This window comes from Misgurnus anguillicaudatus, chromosome 6 (genome assembly GCF_027580225.2).
Source record: "Misgurnus anguillicaudatus chromosome 6, ASM2758022v2, whole genome shotgun sequence".
Taxonomy (NCBI): domain Eukaryota; kingdom Metazoa; phylum Chordata; class Actinopteri; order Cypriniformes; family Cobitidae; genus Misgurnus; species Misgurnus anguillicaudatus.
In genome coordinates, this window is record NC_073342.2 from 32,646,492 (window position 1) to 32,663,949 (window position 17,458).

Genomic DNA, 17,458 nt, shown 5'->3' on the forward strand with positions numbered 1-17,458 from the left:
TTCTTTCAACTGTCAAAGTGAGAACAACAAACAAACTCTACATTTACAAAAAAAACAATAAAACAATAAAAAACAAAAAAATGTATGGGCTCGGTGACCAGTGTGGCCACCCTTCTTTTCGATAACAGTCACAAGCCTTCCATTCACGGATTCAGTCAGTTTCTTGATCTGGTCTGAACCAACATTTTGTGCAGACGCAACCACAGCCTCCCGGACACTGTTCGGAGGGGTGTGCTGTTTGCCTTCACTGTGGATGTCCTGCTTAAGAAGGGATCAAAAGGTCTCAATAGGGTTTAAGTCAGGTGAAGAAGGGGGCCATGGCATTAGTTTTTCTCCTTTAAGGCCTTTACTGGCCAGCCACTCAGTTGAGTACTTTGATGCATGTGCTGAAGCGTTGTCTTGCATAAAAAAGTCTTATTGAAAGATGCAGTTTTTTTCCTGTACCACTGCTTGAAGTAAGTGTCTTCTAAAAATTGGCAGTAAGTCTGAGAGTTGTTTTTTATTTCCATTTTCAACCCAAAAAGGTCCAACAAGCTCATGTTTAATAATACCTGTCTGTGCCTGCCTGCCTGTAATGTAGAAGACACTTTCTTCAAGCAGTGGTACAGGAAAAAGTTTGCATCTTTCATGAAGACTGATTATTTTGCAAGACAAGACTCCATCACATACATCACAAGTACTCCACTGCATGACTGGCCAGTAAAGGCCTTAAAGATGAAAAACTAATGCCATGGCCCCCTTCTTCACCTGACTTAAGCTCTATTGAGACCTTTTGATCCCTTCTTAAGCAGGACATTTACAGTGAAGGTAAACAGTACACCTCTCTGAACAGTGTCTGGGAGGCTGTGGTTGCGTCTGCACAAAATGTTGGTTCAGACCAGATCAAGAAACTGACTGAATCCGTGAATGGAAGGCTTGTGACTGTTATCGAAAAGAAGGGTGGCTGTGTTGGTCACTGAGTCTATATGTTTTTTTTATTTTTTATTGTTTTATGAAGTTTTTTTGTAAATGTAGAGTTTGTTTGTTGTTCTCACTTTAACAGTTGAAAAAAAAACACGTGAGATGGTAAAATCTTTGTTTTTCATTTAGTTGCCTAATAATTCTGCACACTAATAGTTGTCTAATAATGATGTACATAGAAATATTCTCTTAAGAAAGCCAAAATTTCACTTTTACTACTTAAATGTTCAGGTTTGAGGGTTTGTTAACATTTTGAATTGACCAAGAGCACTGTAGTTGTACAATAACAAAAGAAATACTCAAAAATACAACTTGCCTAATAATTCTGCACTCCCTGTATGTTGTACATTTTCTGCTCTGCAATAATTTTTTACAAAAGTACTATAGAAATACATTTGAATTAAAGTAATTCTAACACATTCTTTGTTGTAAAGTGCATGATCTCCACCTTTCTGCTGCCCTCTTGTTACTCTTAACTAGGTTAAGAGACCTCTCCAGCTCTCTTAACTAATTTAGGAGCTGAGACCTAGTCTTAACACTTAGGAGGCTTTATAAATCGAATTTATTCTTAAGTCTAGGAATAAGAGTAAAATGACGTCATTCTTAGAATTTTGACACACTTAAGACTAAAATTTTACTCTGAGCGGCTTTACGGGCCCAGGAGTTTTAGCTTAGAAGTGATTCCAGAACATTTTCAGTGAACTCTGAGCAAGGAATGGATGGAAAATCCTATCTTAGTGAGGAGGTGTGGTTGACCCCGTTGCTACGTGTGACACTATCTTTTGAAGACTGTGATTGGTTGGTTGTCCAACAAGGAAGAAAAAGAGTAATAATATGATCTATTATTAGCCATCAATTTGAAATTGCAGGTATACTTTTACCTATTATATATATATATATATATATATATATATGTGTGTGTGTGTGTGTGTGTGTGTGTGTGTGTGTGTGTGTGTGTGTGTGTGTGTGTGTGTGTGTGTGTGTGTGAAGAGTTTTCGTTGCAAAACGAGATAAATCCATTTTTTAACATTTTTGTCAAAACATGTTTATTATTATGTTATGATGTTATTATTTTGTTTTATGATGCTACTTAGCTGTTTTTTATTAAGTTATGAAGGTTTAAATCAAAACAAACCAACTGCAGTTGCATTGAAATTAATTGGAATGCACAACCAAAAAACGCGATTTCTTAACAATTAACAAAACGGTGGTTTTGCAACGAAACTCTTCATATATATATATATATATATATATATATATATATATATATATATATATATATATATATATATATATATATATATATATATATATATATATATAATACATAAAGACTGAGAAAATATACAATATAGATTTAATATACAATTAATACTTATTATATATATAAGTGCTGTTAATGTCATACTTAACGTATTAGACAGGAACTAAACAGCAACACAATGTTCTGTAAGTTTGTGTGATTACTTTGCATATAGACGTCTGTAACAGACCTAAATCATCTTTGCTGCATAGTTGCTTTTTTAGTTACAGAATCTGTTACTGTAGTTAATGTAGTGATTACTTTTATTTTTGGCGCTATATTATATAATTATTTCTCTAATAAGATCGGTCACAAACATGATTCCTGCACGATCTAATGTGTTTCATGTTAACATTCATTGTGTGCAACATTTTTTGTCTTCCTCTTCGTGTTTTGTCCATTTTTCCGGTTGCTAAAAAAAAACCTCAAGCCCCTGAAAAGTCCTCGTCCGTGCTCCTAACAATTTTGACCTTAAGACCTCTTTTAAGGGTTAAGATGCTTTCTGCATTACTTTTTTCTTTACTAGGATTTTTCTTTAATTTTAAGAGTAAACGCCCATATTTCTAAGAATTTTCTTAGAATTGCGTCACTAGGAGCTACTTTTTGCATTAAGATTCTTTAGGGATACGGGCCATGGAGTTTTATACAGAGTTGATTCAGCAAAAAATATGCGCAACTTTGAACTTATCTCAACTATTTGTTAAAATCTCCCCCTGCTATTCAAATGTTGTTAATGACTAAAGCACGTCCAGAAAATTTTTTTTTTTAAAGTTTTTAATTAATTGGGAGTGGATTCTTTTAAAGATGTAAAGTAAATATTTGGTTTCCCCAGAGTAAATATGTAAAGTTTTTTGTAATTGCTCAAAATACCATAGAGATAATTTATTATAACATGTTATACCACGGGTTGAATGCTGCATTCTGATTAGCTGAGAGATGTTCCGTGGGTATGCATTAATTTCTGATAACCGCCCACCTAACTTGTAAAGTGTCTTAAAAATAGGCACCAGAGCAATGTTTGTGGTAACCGTGGTATAAGAGGAATAATTGACACCGGTCCTTTGAATTATAAGAAAATAATTCACACCCGCGCATTGCACATTGGGTGTGCATTATTTTCTTATAATTCAATGGCCCGCCGTCAATTATTCCTTACTTAAAATTGCAAGCAAAAATGTGCCGTATTTGGGTGTGTCCTTTAAAATTCACATGAGCTGATGATATGCAAACACTGATCACCATAATGATGTTTTTTTTAAATTGAAAATCACTTTTGTTTTACAAGAATCATATAAGAAACTTCAAGAACATCTGAATACAGTAATCCTGCTGAACCTCTGTGAGTTTTGATGAAGTTAGAGCAATATGTCTCATGGTTAAAATAACAAATACTTTTATTTTATAGTTAATACTTTAAATGTTATAGTAAATTTATAACATTTCAGCATAACTTGATTTATTTTGACCATCTAATTGTATAATAAGATCACACATGATTTTATTTTAATTCTTAAAAATGTGGATATTGTTTTTAATAATAATTTTCACAGTATTTAACTGGTTCTGCATTTTAAACTCTTAAATACATTTATACAAACTAGTTTCTTTCATACGTACAATTGCTTTTATTGAGAATTAACCCTTAATATTAATGTTTTGTTGGAAGTAAATGTTGTGGGGATCAATGTTTGTTTTAGTTGGACTCTTGACCCTGCAGGTACTTCCCTGTTCTTTTCATGGTGCTTGTTGAACCATAAAAGTTAAGTGTAGGCTAAGCCTGTGTAAACCTAAACTTATTGCCTTTAACAAATTGAGGAAAAATGACTGCTTTGCAAAAGTAATAAATGACTCTTTTTTTTAGAAAATGTTTAGATCAGATAGAATTTTTTTTGTGGTAATAAGTTTCATTGACAATAAGATTAATTTACTTTTTTGTCCACATAAACAAGTCAAGGCTGTACTTTATACCCACATTTGACTAGGAATAAGATGTAATCCCAGACATTAATTGCATGACTTGTGTAATTTCTATGTAGGACACAGACAGGGACGTACTGGGACTGAAATTCAGCCCGGGACTTTAAGATGGAGAGGCCTTTTACGCGAGTGCCCATGGTGCACGAGCAGGATTTTTTGCACATTTAATTCTAATAGTGTTTTTATGGTATAAAGAGAATCAGATTATGCTGAAGACCTTAAAGAAACTTTAGGATAACACCTGCCTCCTCAGGTTGTATAAGCAAGTCACCACTGAACTAAACACAACCAGGTCAGCAAAACCTAATCTCGAACACATAAGTCACAGTATACTGCTAACTACCAGCATGTCATGTGTACAGTCAGTCGGAGTGATACAATTGTTACAATTACTCACACATACCCACTCAGATACTCAAAAACTACAATACAGTCAGTCCCATAAATAGAGATTGTGTGTGTACTCACTTACAACTCTCCCTGGCTTAGCTTCCCCTGTGCTGGACCTTGCCTCTGCTGGATCCTGCTCTGCTTACTGATTGTACAGCTACATATGCATGAAAAGAACATCAGTAATAAATATGACTAAGAATTATTCCTTTTTTAATTCAATCTGTGCTTCAGTCAGGTTATTACCTAGTATGTGAAACTATTGCATTTTATCCTATATGTAAATATGTAATATTGTGCTGTATTTTTTATTTGTGTGTGTCCTTAAAGGTGCAGTGTGTAAATTTTAGCGAAATCTAGTGGTGAGGTTGCGAATTCCAACCAACAGCTCAGTCCACTGCTCACCCCTTGCTTTTGAAACGCATAGAGAAGCTACAGTAGCCGCCACCAGACAAACATGTAATTGACAGAGACAACTTAGCAAAAAAAGTTGTCCGTTAAGGGCTTCTGTAGAAACATGGTGGCACAAAATGGCAACTTCCACGTAAGGGGACCCTCTGTGTTTGTAGATAAAAACGTCACATTCTAAGGTAATAAAAACATAACGGGTCATTATGAAAAGGTCTTCATACACCCCTGATAATATAGTTTTGTATATTATTTTCCAATTTTGTCAAGAGATCCTTTTAAAAAGTACACACTGCACCTTTAATAAAGCTTTGATTGATTGATATGCCTACCCTGCTGAAAAAACAGCATCAAACCAGCATGGGAATTATGCTGGTCTATGCTGTTTTTTCCAGCAGGGTAATATGATTGCCTACCCAGCCCTGCACACTGCCCCTGTACCTATCACTGTTTTTGTATTGGTTCCATTCTCCTCCTCCTCTTGCTCTGCTTTCCTTTCTCCTCCTCCTCCTCCTCATCAATATGATTGCAGGGATCATCATCAACCTGTCCCTCTCCATCACTGACCTTAACAGCTAAGATACAGACATACAGGGATTCCTTAGACCATTTTACTGTTTGTACACAATGATGACGTGGCAATATGCGCGTGCATATTGGCAATGGAAGTATGGCAAGAATCAGCAGTGAAGCAACCCCGACAGAGAAAGTTATTTTAAAAAGTTGTCTTTATCAACTTTTTCAACACAGCTACCAGATCCATGTACTATAGTGAAGTGGATAGAAGACGTTAGCAGATGGCCAAATATAAAGTGACCAAATAGATATATACGTGTATAGTATATTATTAGTGCAACCAAACGCAATAACCAGACATTTTGATGCTGGGAAACCGTTTTGATAAACTTTTTCTGAGTTGCTAACACGTTAGAACAACACCACTTCTGTTGCCAAAATGCACGCGCAGGCTATTTGATCAAGTGGGCTGTAAAAGGGTCTATAGACATTATGTAGCTAAGTTAAGCCCCTTTTCAGCGCTGCGCTAGTTGTCTTTAAAATACATATTTTGTTTCAAATAATTGATTTATTTGGTAGGTAGCAATGTAATAAGCGGGATAATGTAGAGCGAGGCGGTTCTTATAGCGAATACAACCCAGTCAGGCTGATTCAAGCTCGCTTTGCGTGGGGTCCTGATAAGCCTGTCGGGCTTGTATTCGCTATAACAACCGCCTCGCTCTATCCCTTATATATGCCTATATTTAAATGCAAATATAAATGATTTTAGTGTATAATAAATGCATAACTAATCGTGCACCTGCCCTGTCCATGCTGCTGGTCCTTCCTCATCTGCATCTCCAGCCAAAGCACCCTTTTGACTGTGAAAAAGGTCTGTTAATTTGGCGCATTTAGCTGCCTCTTGTGCCAACATTTTAACTTTTCGGCCCCACCCATTCCTTTCTCTTCTTTACTTGTTTTCGCAATTTTTACCATCTGTCCATATAAAATTCACACACAAAACCAAACTTGACCAAAAGTAAACTCTTTTGATCGGCGCCTTTGAGCCAATCGGATGTCAGGAAAAGCGAGGATCAGTCTAAGTTGGGAGGGGCCGCTCTTATCCCCCCTCAAGATTGGAAGTATTGGTTTGGCCCGGCCTGAAACACAACACACACAAACACACAGACAGCGTTCCGCTGTAGCTGAGCGGCTGGTCAGGCAGGTACAGTAGCGCAACGTAAAAAAAAAACTTTTTGACCTCCGGCCGGTTCGGCCTGAAATGGACCGGCCGTTCGGGATTGCTCCCGAAATTCCCGATGGCCAGTCCGCCCCTGGACACAGATGTCACAAAGAAGGTCTCGGAGTCAATAGCAAGTTCACAATGTTTATTTAGAAAAGAGGAGAGATTGTGCAGAGTAAAAGTCAATGTTCAAAGAGGCCACACACGACGATCACCCTCGAGTCACTCTGGATGAAATCACTACTGCCGGTATGAAGCACACGCGACAGTAGGAGAGAGTGAGCCGGCACTACAGGAAATAGTCCAGTTCTGATCTTGAAGAGAGAGAGCCACCCACGCTCACAGCCGATAACAACCTGCACAATCACCACACGCAGCAGAGGGTATGAATCACACACAACTGAAGGTGGGTGAAATGCGGAGATGGAAGATGTTAAATCCAAAGTGCATAGACTGGAGATAATCCACTGCGGATGCAGATGTAGCTGACGCAACCCGGAAGTAGCTGGTGTACCGCCTGAAAACGAAGCGAACCAGCTGTTCCGAGAAACAATCAGAGTTCAATAGAGTTCAAGTTCATATAATCCACAATGTTCGATACCTGGAGATATCCACTCACGGGTGATGGTAATAGCCGATGAAACCCGAAAGCAGCTTGTATACCGCCTGAATACGAAGCGAACCAGCCGTTCCGAGAACAATCAGAGTCAATAGAGTTCAAGTTCATATAATCCACAGGCAAGTGAATCCCGGATGAAGACGAGCCTCTGTATGCCGAAACCCAAACCTGGGGTAACTAGAGAGAAAGCACAGAAACTTCCGACAAGACAAGGCAAGGCAGCAAGACTGTGACCTATACAATGAGCACGCAACGAGAGACAGGACGGCATGCAATATAAAGGGAAATGTAAACAAGACACCACTGGTGAACAATTACCAAAATGAGTGGGCGGAGCTAGTGAGCACATGAGGAACCGTCACCACAAGTAAATAAACAAACACATACCCCACACACAACCATCGATCATCCAGAAGTCATGACAGTAGCCTCCCCGCCACCAGACGGACCGGGAGACTCACCCTGTCGCCGACGGAGGTCCTCGATCAGACCAGAATCCAGTATATCCCGAGCCGGAACCCAGCATCTCTCATCCGGACCATATCCTTCTCAATCCACTAGATACTGAAAACCTCTGCCCCTGCCAGGGGCACCATCCACTAGACGAGGGGCGGGGGGTGTAGGGGCATGAAAAACAGGGTGGATACATAAAAAACAGGGTGAACCCAACCAAGAGAAAGGGGTAACTTAAGCTTTACTGTCACCGGATTAATGACCTTAGAAATGCTGTATGGCCCAATGAATTGCGGAGCCAGCTTACGAGAAGGCTCACTGAGAGACAGATCCTTGGTAGAAGGCCATACCGTTTGACCACAAACATAACGGGGTGGAGGTCGCCAGCTTTGGTTCGTCTGGAATTAGATAATAAAAGAGTCTTAGCTCTCCTCCAAGTGCGTCTGCACCTGCGCACGAAAGCTAACGCAGACGAAACCGCTGCCTCAGGCTCCTGTGATGGAAAATGGGGAGGTTGATAACCGATGGAAAGTTCAAACGGGGACATATTAGTAGACGCAACGGGAAGAGAATTATGAGAATACTCAACCCACGGAAGCTGATGGCACCAGGAATGTGGATATTGTGACGACAGACAGCGAAGCGTTCTACAGAGATCCTGATTAGCCCGTTCGCATTGCCCATTGGTCTGCGGGTGATAACCAGAAGACAAGCTGGCCGTGGCACCAATCTGTCTACAAAACTCCTGCCAAAAACGAGAGACGAACTAAGGACCCCTATCTGACACTACGTCAGTCGGAATACCGTGTAACCGAAAGACGTGATTGATCAAAACCTGAGCTATCTCTTTGGCAGAAGAAAGCTTGGGTAAGGGAATAAAATGAACCGCCTTAGAAAAGCGATCCACCACAGTCAGAATAACAGTGTTACCATTAGATGCCGGTAAGCCGATGACAAAATCAATGGCTATATGAGACCAGGGGCGGGAGGGCACGGGCAAAGATTTAAGCAGACCAGCGGGAGGTAAATTAGATGCTTTATTACGAGCACAAACTGAACAGGCTAATACAAACTGTCTGACGTCCGTGGTCATAGAAGACCACCAAAAACGCTGACGGACGGCAGCCAACATTCTCCGAATTCCTGGATGGCCGACAAATTTGGACTCGTGACCCCACCGGATGACATCGGAACGTAAACGCTCAGGAACCCATAGGCGACCCGCTGGACACCCCTCCAGAACTTCCCCCTCCAGACCGGCCTCTCTCACCCGCTGTTCGATTCCCCACACGAGGGCACCGACCACTCTCCCCTCTGGGAGAATGGTCTCGGTCCGCTCCGAATCAGACTTCTCGAACAGAGGGAGAGAGCATCAGGTTTCGTATTCTTCGAGCCAGGCCGGTAAAAGAGGGTGAAGTTACAACGATCAAAGAAAAGTGCCCAACGAGCCTGCCTAGATGTTAGTCTTCTGGCCGAACGGATATACTCAAGTTTCTTGTAATCCGTCCAAACCAGAAAGGGCTCAGAGGTTCCCTCCAACCAGTGATGCCACTCACCCAATGCGAGTCTAACCGCCAACAGCTCCCGATTCCCTATGTCGTAATTTTGTTCCGCTGGGTTTAACCGGTGAGAGAAAAAAGCGCATGGATGGACTTTCCCATCAACAGACGATCGCTGCGATAAAACGGCGCCTACCCCGACATCAGACGCATCCACTTCCACTATAATTGCTTAGCCGGATTGGGAATAGAGAGAACAGGCGCAGAGATGAAACGGGACTTTAAATCATCAAAGGCCTCCTCAGCCTCCCTATTCCAACAGAAACACACGTTAGGTGAAGTGAGAGCGGTAAGAGGTTTAGCGATCTGACCAAAATTTCTGATGAAACGTCGATAAAAATTGGCAAATCCCAGAAATCGCTGAAGCTCTTTCCGAGTGTCGGGTACTGGCCAATCGGCAACTGTCTTAACTTTAGCGGGATCTGGATGAATCTCTCCCTTGGCAATGACAAAACCCAGAAACGAAACCGACTCTTTGTGGAACTCGCACTTCTCCGCCTTAACAAAAAGCCGTTGCAAAACCATGCGAACATGCTGAGTGTGTATCTGCATGGAGGGAGAAAAGATGAGAATGTCATCGAGATACACAAAGACAAATCTGTTAATCATGTCACCCAGAACTTCATTAACCATGGTTTGAAAGACAGCCGGAGCGTTACAAAGCCCGAACGGCAGAACGGAATATTCCCAGTGTCCCGAAGGTGTATTAAAGGCTGTCTTCCACTCATCGCCCTCTTTAATACGTACCAAGTGATAAGTGTCACCAAGTGACGATCTGTGAGGGCAGAACCAAAAGTGTGTAAGATCGGTTCCGCCCGGCGATGGTTCCGTCAGGACGACTGAGGCAAAACACCGGAATTCCCGGGGTTTCCCCAAAACTCTAAATCAAGCCTGATATCGTTCAGGTGAGAGCGATCAACACAGCGGTCGCTGATAGGCTGAAGAGGAGAGAAGGATGAGAATATAAAGAGCTTTGAAGATGTCAGACGTTGTTGTTGGTGGCACTTTGTGCATACGTTGCTTGTGCTCGTTGTTACGGTGGAGATCGGCTGGGTTGACTCACATTTATCCCTCAGGGAAGACGAGAGGTTGGAGACGTTGGAATAAGGAAGTTATCAGGTGATTTGGATGTGGAGAAGCAAACACGACGCTGGTGGATGTATATTGGGAAATCGGTTGGACAACCAAGCGTGAGTAAACAATCAGAACGAAACGCTCTGTGTTATCCAGAAGAGGAGTTACTATTATCTTTTTGGGGGTGTTGAAGGTTACCGGCCCTGCGGAGGTTGAATGCGTAGGCGAGCCGAAGAAGTAACCGGAAGACATAGAGGGGCGTTGTGAATATATTTACCTGTGAGATCTCTTCTCTTTCTCTGGCGTGTACAACGCCCAACCCGCCTCTCGAGCAGCCAAGACCTAGGCGGCCAAGCCTTAAACTTCACGTGGAGTGCGTGTGCAGAGTGCTGTGGTGAGTGTGGCTTTTACCGTGTGTTTCACTAAGCTTGCTGTGTGTGTGCTGTATTGACAGTAAACAAAGCCGCCCGGGCCCTGTGCAGATTGTGCGAAGAAAATAGCATGTTGAGGCCTGAGCCAGAGGAGAGAAACTGTATTAAAGGTCCAGTAGTGTGAGTAACCTACCTGTGCAGTATATCCCTTACCTGTGTTTACAGCAACGCCTCGAAGAGGCCGGCCAGGTACTCCAGCTGCGAGATCAGTTTCTGCTAGGGCTAAGAGAAGGCCCCGTGCGTCAGAATCTACGGGGACAATTCCGAAGAGACCCCGACCTTACCTTCGACGATCTGAAGAAGGAGGCAATGGCCCTGGAAGGTGATCAGGTGGAAATGAAGGAGGCCCCTGTATGCGCAGCCGTGAGTGGCCCGGCAGTAACGGCCCCCGAAGTCATGGACTGGAAACAAGCCTTGAAAATGGAGCTCCTGAAGGACGTGCGGGACCAAATGGCCGAGTTGACCAAAACCCTGGTAGGAGAGCTGTGCCTAGGGCCGGGAAGGAGAGAAGAAGGCCCCAACCCTCGGGACCGGGTGTACTCTGAACGAGGTCGAGACCCAACGAGGCGGCCCTACCAGGTAAATCGGCCCAGGTTCGAGTGGGACGAGCAGGGGAGGCCCATTTGCAACCGTTGTGGGACTGCTGGCCATGTGAGCCGGCAATGCGGCCCACGAAGGGCCTCCGAGGGGGGTTTTTAGGACGACCGGCCACAGTGGGTCATGTGGTTGGAGCCCCCCAAACAGACCCCCCGAGAAGAATGGAGTCCAGGGACAGGATGGTCGGGCTTAGCCCGACAGTTGAGGTACAAGTATGTGGTACCACGGTACGGTGCCTGGTCGACACTGGATCCCAGGTCACCCTATTTTCAGAAAGACTGTCCCACGAATTGTTTGGAGCCCAACCCGCACACGAAGCTGAAGCCCCTTGGCTTACCCTGAAGGGGGCGAACGGGCTGGAGATTCCCTACATTGGTTACAGGCTCACGCACCTCGAGCTCTACGGAGTACAAGTGCCACAGAAAGGGATTATTATCGTTCAGGATCACTGCCTCGGCCGGCATCGGGCCCTCATAGGTATGAATGTTCTCTCAGAGTGCTGGGAGGAGCTATTTCGGGCTAGGCCCGTACAGAAAATACCGAGGGCTGAACGGCCGGGCTGGGAACGTGTAGTGGCCGACTGCCGCCGAGTACAGATGGCTAAGATCCAAGGCAGTCGTGAAGAAGTTGGGCGAGTATCATGCCGGTTTGCACTATCTGTGCCAGCAAGGAGCGAAGCCATAGTGTGGGCCAGAGTCCCCCAGTGGCGTCAGCAACCTGGGAGCTGGGTGTTGGTCGAACCCCATGGAGATTGCACCCAGGTAGGAGTAGCCCGAGGGCTTGCGGTTGTCCAACGAGGCCGAGTACCGGTCAAGGTCTGTAACGAGAACCCCTATCCGGTGCTGTTGCACAAACACCAACGACTGGTGACGGTGACCACGGTTGAGGACCATCAAGTACGGGATGGAGAAGATGTGAGTTTCCATCAGGTACGTCCCGCAGTGGTTGAAGTGGCTTTAACACAGGCTGAGGGAGCATCTAGGACGAAGGAAAAGAGGATGCCAAACCACTTGACAGGCGACTCCCTACAAGGGGAGGGCCTAGAACGAGGACAGGCGGAAAAGCTGCAGGAACTCCTTAGGAGGTGGCAACATGTATTTTCCACCCACGACGAGGATTATGGGTGCACTACGGTGGTAAGACACAGAATCCCCACGGGAACTGCCTGACCAAGTCGGGAGCGGTATCGTCCGATACCCCCCACCCTATACACAGAAGTGAGATCTCTGCTACAAGGTATGTTGGAGCAGGGGATCGTACGGGAGAGTAGCAGCCCTTGGGCGGCCCCGATAGTGCTGGTCCAAAAGAAGACAGGGGCATGGAGGTTCTGCGTAGATTACCGGAAGCTGAACCAGTTGACTAAAAACGACGCGTTCCCTCTGCCTCGGATCGAAGACTCACTGGCAAGCTTGACCAAGTCCGCTTGGTACTCTACGCTAGATCTGGCCAGCGGGTATTGGCAAGTCCAAGTTGAGGAACGGGACCAGGAGAAGACGGCCTTCACCACGCCCTTTGGTCTATTCGAGTGGGACCGGATGCCCTTCGGGCTTTGCAACGCTCCCGCCACCTTCCAGAGGCTGATGCAACGGTGTCTCGGAGGTCAGTTAATGGAGTCTGTACTAGTATACCTGGACGATGTAATCGTGTATTCCCCAGACTTTGAAACCCACCTCCAGCACCTGGAAAAGGTGTTCCAAGAGATGGAGAGGTATGGCTTGAAACTGCAGCCCGAAAAGTGCCACCTACTGCGCCGCGAAGTGAAGTTCCTGGGCCATGTGGTGAGTGCATCTGGAGTGGCCGTAGACCCCGATAAGGTGGCGGCAGTGCGAGACTGGGAGGCCCCCAAGACCGTAAGGCAAGTGAGAGCATTTCTGGGCTTTGTGGGATACTATCGGCGATTCATAAAGGGATTCTCAAAGATCGCCAAACCCCTGAACCAACTGCTGGTCGGAACAGGACGACCACGGGGGCGGGGATCCCCAACAGTAGAGTGGAACGCCGATTGTGAGGCGGCCTTTAGGGCACTAAAACAAGAGCTGTTACAAGCCCAGATTTTAGCATATGCTGATTTTTCACAACCTTTTCTGCTGTATACAGATGCAAGTAACCTGGGCCTGGGGGCCGTACTCGCCCAGAAGCAGGAGGGAGTGGAGCGAGTAATCGCCTATGCTAGCCGGAGCCTTCACCCCGCCGAAAGGAATGACGCAAACTACAGTTCCTTTAAACTCGAGCTGCTGGCCTTGAAGTGGGCGTTGAGTGAAAAGTTTAAGGACTATCTCTGGGGAGCCAAGGTAACGGTGGTAACGGACAACAATCCCTTGGTACACCTACAAACGGCCCGGCTAGGAGCAGTAGAGCAACGGTGGGTGGCACAATTAGCTAACTATGATTACCAGTTGCAGTATCGCCCTGGGCGGGAGCACACCAACGCCGATGTGCTATCCCGGCTGCCGGTGAGGGGAGGCCTGAGGGGCCTGACACAGCGAGGGGAAGGATCGGAAGAGGAGGAATTGACGGTCGGGGTAGTGGAAGCCCCGGGAAGTCAGCAGGAGGCAGTACCTGTAAGTTGGGGATGGGACCCCCACCGGTGGAGGACCCGGCAGCAGGAGGACCGGGAGCTGCGGAGGCTGGGTGAGTGGATAGGACGAGGCCGACGGCCAACTCCCGTGGAGCAACAAGGGCAGACAGAGGTGAGCCGGAAGATGTTGGGGCAGTGGGAAAGATTAAAACTCTGTGAAGGTGTGTTATGCAGGACCGTTCGAGATCCAGGGACGGGAGAGGAGAATAGTCAGATCGTGGTACCCCCAAGCCAGGTACGGGCGCTGATGATGGCATATCATGATCAGATGGGGCACCAAGGACAGGAGCGGACGCTGTCCCTACTACGTCGACACTTTTACTGGCCTGGAATGGAGACGTCTGTGAGTTCATTTATTCAAGCTTGTCCCCGATGTACTCTGTTTAAGTCTCGACAGGAGGCCCGAGCACCGATGGTCCCCATTCATGCCAAAGCTCCCCTCCATATCGTTGCGATGGACTACCTGACCTTGGGTCGCCCCACAGACCGCTTCCAGAACATCTTGGTCATGACCGACCTATTCACCAAGTACGCCTGGGCCATTCCTACCTTGGATCAGACGGCGAGTACCACCGCTACCGCATTGTGGAAAGCGGTCTTTCAATCATTTGGGTGCCCAGAGTTCCTCCACTCAGACCAAGGGCCCAACTTCGAGTCACGGATCATCCGAGAACTATGTCAACTGTACGGCTGCACGAAGACGCACACGACTTCCTACCACCCCCAAGGGAACGGGGGGTGTGAGCGGTTCAATCAAACCTTGCTGGGCTTGTTGGGGACCCTGGACCGGACACGTCAAGATAACTGGGTGAGTGCCCTGCCGAACCTATTACAAGCGTACAATAACAGTGTACATAGCACCACGGGGTACGCTCCCACTTACCTGATGTTTGGTAGACACATCCGCCTGCCTACAGATCTGTTGTTCGGGACGGCTGGAAGTGAAGGGGAAGAGAACGTGACCGAATGGGTAGGGCGACACCACCACCGCCTCTGCTCGGCCTACGAACAGGTCAACAAAAGGATCCAGGAGGCAGGAGCTAAGAACAAGAGGCTGTATGACAGGAGGGCGCGAAGCCCCCTTGCTTCCGGGAGAGAGGGTCCTAGTGCGAGACAACCGAAGGCCAGGGAAGGGTAAGCTGAGCGACCGGTGGGAGGCCAGGCCCTACGTAGTCCAGAGCCAACAGAGGCCGGGACAGCCGGTATACACCATCCGGCCGGAAGGGAAGTCCGGGCCTGATCGTGTAGTCCATCGGAACATGATCTGCCCCTGTCCAAACTACCCCCCACTGCCCATGGAAGCAACCCCGAAGGAGCCGGTACCCGTTATTCCTTGGATCGAAGGGTGGGTTATAGTCCCAGGGGGTCCGGTAGACGTACCGGCTCGGGAGGTCCCAGAGGAACCGGAGCACTTACCTGCTGCGATAGAACAGGCGGACGAACCGATCCAGGAGGCTCCAAGGGAGCCGGAAGACTTACCCGTCGAGGTAAACCCAGTGTCCCCTCAGCGACGACCCCAGCGGGAGAACCGAGGACGACCACCAAACAGGTACGGGGAATGGGTTACAGGAAGCGGTTCTTGTGCAAAGAAAATAGCATGTTGAGGCCTGAGCCAGAGGAGAGAAACTGTATTAAAGGTCCAGTAGTGTGAGTAACCTACCTGTGCAGTATATCACTTACCTGTGTTTACAGCAACGCCTCAAAGAGGACCAAGCAGTGTCAGTAGTGAGAAACCCTTTACCTCTGTCTCCACGGATGCTTTGGAGTGTATTAAAGGTCCAGTGTTGTGAGTAACCTACCTGTGCAGTATATCACTTACCTGTGTTTGTAGCAACGCCTCGAAGAGGACCAAGCAGTGTCAGTAGTGAGAAACCCTTTACCTCTGTCTCCACGGATGCTTTGGAGTGTATTAAAGGTCCAGTGTTGTGAGTAACCTACCTGTGCAGTATATCACTTACCTGTGTTTACAGCAACGCCTCGAAGAGGACCAAGCAGTGTCAGTAGTGAGAAACCCTTTACCTCTGTCTCCACGGATGCTTTGGAGTGTATTAAAGGCCCAGTGTTGTGAGTAACCTACCTGTGCAGTATATCACTTACCTGTGTTTGTAGCGACGCCTCGAAGAGGACCAAGCAGTGTCAGTAGTGAGAAACCCTTTACCTCTGTCTCCACGGATGCTTTGGAGTATATTAAAAGTCCAGTAGTGTGAGTAACCTACCTGTGCAGTATATCACTTACCTGTGTTTACAGCAACGCCTCGAAGAGGACCAAGCAGTGTCAGTAGTGAGAAACCCATTACCTCTGTCTCCACGGATGCTTTGGAGTGTATTAAAGGCCCAGTGTTGTGAGTAACCTACCTGTGCAGTATATCACTTACCTGTGTTTGTAGCAACGCCTCGAAGAGGACCAAACAGTGTCAGTAGTAAGAAACCCCTTTACGTCTGTCTCCACGGATGCTTTGGAGTGTATTAAATCACAGCCATTCCACTGTGCCTGCCTCTACTCACCTATGTAATATGTTTTTGGAGTTTTTTAGCACAAAAATTGATAACATACGTAGTCATATTGTCAACACACACACTTCTGCTACCTCCTCCTTAAATATGTCTGCATTCTCTGGTACCTCTTTATCTAATTTTGCTGTTTATGACTCCAAATCACTATACAATGTGGTTTCAAAACTGAAAGCCTCGACCTCCAGAGCTGACCCAATACCATCTTGTCTTTTTAAATCATGTTTTGACTCCCTCTCTCCTGTTGTTTTGACAATCATCAATGGCTCACTGTGTACTGGTGCTGTGCCAGCAGCACTTAAAATTGCTGCTGTCACCCCAGTACCTAAAACCAACAACATGAACTTTGATAATCCTAATAATTTTCGTCCCATTTCTAATCTGCCATTCCTAGCCAAAATTTTAGAACAAACAGTTGCTTCCCAATTGCTTTCTCATCTTTCCACTAACAATCTTTTTGAGCCACTTCAGTCTGGATTCCGTAAACTCCACAGTACGGAAACAGCGTTAGTTAAGGTTACTAATGACTTGTTGATGGCTTCGGATGCTGGCTGTTTATCTATTCTGATTCTTCTTGATCTTAGTGCCGCTTTTGACACTATAGATCATTCTATTTTAATCACCCGGTTAGAGACTATATTTGGCATTTGTGATTCGGCATTGAAGTGGTTTAAGTCCTACCTTTCTGATCGAAAGCAGTTTGTTGTGATGGGTGACTGCAAGTCTGAGGTCGGTATGGTGCAATCGGGTGTTCCTCAAGGATCAGTCTTGGGCCCATTGCTTTTTAATATTTACATTTTCCCTCTTGGCCAGCTTTTAAAGTCACTTGGTCTTAACTATCACTTTTATGCCGATGATAC

The 17,458-nt window shown here is 45.7% G+C and overlaps 1 protein-coding gene across 1 annotated transcript in view; it reads right to left on the reverse strand.

Moving 5' to 3' along the window:
- spg11 (SPG11 vesicle trafficking associated, spatacsin) overlaps positions 1-17,458 on the reverse strand; it is a 393,853-nt gene that overhangs the window by 302,696 nt on the left and 73,699 nt on the right. The window lies entirely within an intron of this gene.